General features: G+C 46.9%; 1 non-coding gene across 1 annotated transcript; it reads right to left on the bottom strand.

The window, feature by feature from the left end:
* Positions 1–243: 243 nt before the first annotated feature.
* Trnas-cga lies at positions 244–319 on the bottom strand. Its single transcript has one exon. It is a non-coding gene; the product is annotated as a tRNA-Ser (tRNA).
* Positions 320–5,264: the final 4,945 nt, after the last annotated feature.

Genomic DNA, 5,264 nt, shown 5'->3' with positions numbered 1-5,264 from the left:
ACAGTATAAGTATTTCCGGATACCACTAAGAAGCGATATTAAGTGGTACGATCACATAAATTCAGCGTTATGAATGGCGGATAAAGACTTAGAGTTGTTGGAAATGTAGAGCATCTTAAAGGAAAGCTAGGGCGAGCTTTTAGAGTGTTTACCAGTGTTTGGTATCTTTATCAAGTAGTCGTGCCACCAATCGAACCATTTCAAACACGCACTGCTAAGAAACTTCCTGGCAGATTAAAACTGTGTGCCGGCCGAGACTCGAACTCGGGACCTTTGCCTTTCGCGGGCAAGTGCTCTACCAACTGAGCTACCCAAGCACGGCTCACGACCCGTCCTCACAGCTTTTCTCCAACCGGGACCTCGTCTCCTACGTTCCAAACTTTACAGAAGCTCTCCTGCGAACCTTGCAGACCTAGTACTCCTGAAAGAAAGGATATTGCGGAGACATGGCTTAGCCACAGCCTTGGGGATGTTTCCAGAATGAGATTTTCACTCTGCAGCGAAGTGTGCACTGATATGAAACTTCCTGACAGATTAAAATTGTGTGCCGGACCGAGACTCAAATTCGGGACTGGCAGAAGTAAAGCTGTGAGGACGGGTCGTGAGCCGTGCTTGGGTAGCTCAGTTGGTAGAACACTTGCCCGCGAAAGGCAAAGGTCCCGAGTTCGAGTCTCGGTCCGGCACACAGTTTTGATCTGCCAGGAAGTTTCATATCAGCGCACACTCCGCTGCAGAGTGAAAATCTCATTCGGGAAACGCACTGCTAAGATCTTAACAGGTAGGTGTAGTCCATATGAAAGTGTAAGAAGAACTGAAATGGGACTGCTTGGAAGAGGAATGAAGTAATTCTCTCGAAACTCTGTTTGGTTTATTTAGATAATCTGTTTAGCAAAAGTCTTTTGAACCATTATGATACCACCAGTGTACGACAGCGAACCGATAAGCAATCCCTCTCAATTTTTTATTCTGTTCTCGATATCGGTTGAGGTATTACATTTCATGCATAATACTAAGTCGACTTTCCTGCTTTGCTGACGCAATATGCAGCCGTCTGACGCGAGAGGGCTCCGAACTATAGCATGAAACGTGGAGGTTGGTAACGTAACTATGTCGATGCGTAAGAAACAGCGTGCTTTAATCGCATCTCAAACCGAAACTGCTTTCATACGTGGAACACTCTCTGCTTCAACATGACAATACCAGGTCAGACAAAAGCGCTGCGAATCTGCAACAATCCGCCTCCCTCGTTTCGTGGTTGACTGCTTTCGATCATCTCCCACACATAATCACATCGCCGGCCTGTGTGGTCTAGCGGTTCTAGGCACTTCAGCCCGGAACCGCGCGACCGCTACGGTCACAGGTTCGAATACTGCCTCGGACATGGATGTGCATGGTGTCCTTAGGTTGTTTAAGTAGTTCTAACTTATAGGGGACTAATGACCTCAGATGTTGAGTCCCATAGCTCTCAGAGCCACTTGAACCATTTGAACAATCCCATCTTGCTCCCATCCGATTTTTATCTGTGTCCAAAACTTAATGAACATCTTTGAGGACTTCACTTTGGTAGTGATAAAGCAGGATAAGCAGAGGTGAGGTTGTGGCTCCATCAATTAAGTCAAATAGTCTAAATTGACGGTCTCAACAAACTGGTCTCTCGGTGGGAGTAATGTGTTTGTCGCTACGGTAACTGTGTTGAGAAATAAATATGCAAACATGAAGAATAAAGATGTAAAACGTTAATAATGTTTATTTACAAATTTTTTCGAGTTTTCCCACAAAAAATTCGGAGATGTCACTTTCCAGGGATCATGGGAATAACATAAGAGACATTATGGCGCGTACAGAGGAAGACAGTTTCTCCTCGTTCCGTAAATGAATGGAATAGAAAACTGATATTACTGATATGATCTAATATCTCCATACCCCACGCATTATACAGTGGCATGCGTAGCAATTATGTAGATGCAGAATAATACAGATAATCAACTGGTGGGTATAACCATGTCAGTAGGGTATCTAAGAAGAAATCAGATGAACATATGGCTCCATTAATGTGCAATAGCATTTTCAGTTGCTGTGATGCAGCAGTCTAGATAACTGATCCCGTAACATTAGTCAATATGGCCTTTTATGTTTAAACTGCAGCACAGATGAAAGCAGCTGGAAATTATAGTATATTTCCTGAGGACCTGCAACACTGCTACATATCCTAAAAATGATGGTATTCTTCCGGGGAAAATGTTCCGAAACATACATTCACATTCCCAGACGGGGACTACTCAGAAGAACATTGTCATCAGAAAGTTCACGTGGAGTGTTGCATCAAATTCATTTGGAGACAGATGATAACACTCAAACCGGTAACAACAACTACTGTGTCTCCATAGCAGTGAAGCAATTTGAATGAGCTGCGTGCGGGGTGGGGGGGGGGGGGGGGGTGCGGTGGGGGGGGGGTGTGGCGTAACCGTGCGGTCTATGGCACCTTGCCACGTTTCGCGTGGCTCCCCCCGTCGGAGTTTGAAGTCCTCTCTTGGGCATGGGTGTGTGTGTTGTCCTAGCGTAAGTTAGTTTCAGATTAAGTGGTGTGTAAGCCTAGAGACCGATGACCTCATCAGTTTGGTCCCATTACACTTAGTACAAATTTCCAATTTCTTCCAGTTCGAATGCTGTTTTGCAGGCGGAAGCATTGATCATTTGCTCCATAGGAAACTACACTCAATATACAGGGTGTATCATAATTAATGGCGTGAACATATACACTTGAAAGTACACGATACCAGAAGCAAAAAAGCCTCGATAAACAGGCGCACAAACCAACCACTTATGAAATAATTGCGACTTTTTGCCAGTCACCACGGACTTGATTCAGTGTAAACGTCATCCCAGTTAGGAAAAGGTAACAATGCTGTACAACATTAGGAAAATAATTGGAAATACTTTGGTAAAAGTGCGGTTATCTGCATGAACACGACAGATTACCTGACCATACTCGCAGTTAAAGGTGGTGGTTCAAAGTGTCATCCTCGTACCCTGATACAGAAATGTAGCCGTCGCCGGAATGAATATAGAATCCTTTCAAATACGCCTGGATATTTCGAAATTCATGCACGTTTAAGGTGGCACCAAACACAGAAATCCAGGGGTCCAGATAGCTGTGACCGCCCACATCATACACCGTTGCGCCTACTGCATCGGCATCCCACTTCACCAGAGAACAGATTCACCAAAGGTCGCAGCTAGCCCAGAAACTACTTTGATACGCCAGCCACGTGATCGAAAATAGTTCCGGCAGATACGTCCACTAAACGAGCTTTATAGGGCGGCGCACTCCGTGGTGGATGAGACAGACGTGCTGCCGCCAATTTCCTTTGTCGGTTTTCCGCACACGACAGCAGCGATCACTCTGACTGTGTAGTTGGATGGGACTCTTCTCTCTTTTCAAGTGGATACCGGATCTTCTGCCACCATCATCGATGGGGATTACCATTGTCAGTTGGGTTCACCACCCCTTCATCTGTTCCATATTTTCCTGAAGAGCTACAGCAATGACGTCATCTGACTACAGGGTGGTTCTTGGCTCAGGTCCAGAATCTCACTCACGATGTTACGGCCCGGGTTTTGGTCCTCGCCACCCCCAAGGCCACCAGCTTATTGGGAATGGCACTTCTTCCCTTACTGGGCCTCTAGATACATGACTTGGGCCCAACTGTCCAGTTGTTATCAGCAGACAATCACTGCATCAGCTTCTGGATGACTTCCGAGACGTTTTCTCTGGCACATCTCTGGGGATCTCTGGGTTTGAAGCACATGTCGAACTCCTCCCCTCAGTGGTCCCAAAGTTCCATAAGTCTTGCTTGGTCCCATTCGCCCTCCATGACAAACTGCAGTAGGAGTTTTGTTGCCTAGAGGCTGAGGGCATCCTGACCCCAGTGCACCATAGTCGTTCAGCGACATCCATCGTGGTCCTTCAGAAGCTGAACAGATCTCTTCGCATTTGTGAGGATTTTAAGGCCACTGTTAATGCTCAGTCTGTTATTGACTCCTAACCCATAACCAAGGTGATGACATACTGTTCAGGTTGGCACAAGACAAGATGTTTACCAGAATTCACCTGGGTAATGCCTACCTCCAATTGCCTTTGGACAAGTTATCGAAAAGATGTCGGTAATCAACATCTCTTTTTGGCTCTTCTGTTACAACCACCGCCCATTCGTGGTCGCCAGTGCTCAGGCCATCTTCCAGCACTATTTGGAAACTTTGACAATCGACATTCCATGGACAGCTAACTACTTTGATGACATCTAAGTCCCCGGTGTTTCCACCCCAGACTTGGCAAAGGACCTTGGCGCCTCTTCCATGTTCCTCAGGGTGCCGGCTTACATTGCAACAAGGAGAAATGTCTTTTTTGGTCCTCAGGTGACCTACCTTGGCCATGTTTTGAGTGCTAATGGCATTCGACCAATGCCCCAGTATGTCGAGGGTATTCAGCAGCTGCCACCTCCAAAGGACATCTCCCGGCTCAAGTCGTCCTGGGTAAACTCAATTACTACCGCCGTTTTCTCCCACATGCCACAGCTCTGGTGGAACCCCTTCACTGCCTCTTCCATCAGAATGTTACTGGGACTGGTCGCTGGCTTGTGATAGGGCATTCTGCCATCTGAAGTCTTTCCTCCTGACACTGGCTTGCCTTGTCCCTTATCACCCCACCAAGAATCTCACTTTCGCTGGTGATGCGTCAGACTGCTGTGTGGGGGCTGTCTTGCCTCACATTATCGATGGTGTCTAGTGACTGGTGGGCTTCCTCTCCAAAACGCTATCCCCAGGTCAGTGTAACTACAGCCAAATTGAGAAGGAGGCTTTGACCATCGTCTTTGGGTTTAAAAAATTCCACGATTTCATCTATGGCTCACTTCACTTTATACACCAATGACAAGCCTCTGGTCTCATTATTCAGCGCTACATCCACCAACCAAATGAGGACCGCTCGCCCCCTCCAGAACTTGGCATTGTTTCTCATGGAATATTCCTATGACATCTGTTCTCAGACCACAGCTCTCCTGCCAATGTGGGTCTTCTCTTTTGTCTCCCAGTGGGCACCGATCCTGATGCTGACCCCGTTGTCTGTTTCCCCATGGGTGACACTGCTGCCATAGCTGCTTTGCCATTGGTTGTCAAACTAGTCACACATCACATGGCAGAGAACCCGACCCTCCAGGCACTGATACATCATGTACAGAATGGGTGGCCATCAGACCGTCATCAGC

This window comes from Schistocerca piceifrons, chromosome 5 (genome assembly GCF_021461385.2).
Source record: "Schistocerca piceifrons isolate TAMUIC-IGC-003096 chromosome 5, iqSchPice1.1, whole genome shotgun sequence".
Classification (NCBI taxonomy): domain Eukaryota; kingdom Metazoa; phylum Arthropoda; class Insecta; order Orthoptera; family Acrididae; genus Schistocerca; species Schistocerca piceifrons.
Note: the sequence above shows the minus strand (reverse complement) of the source record. Positions and strands in the feature narration are given on the sequence as shown.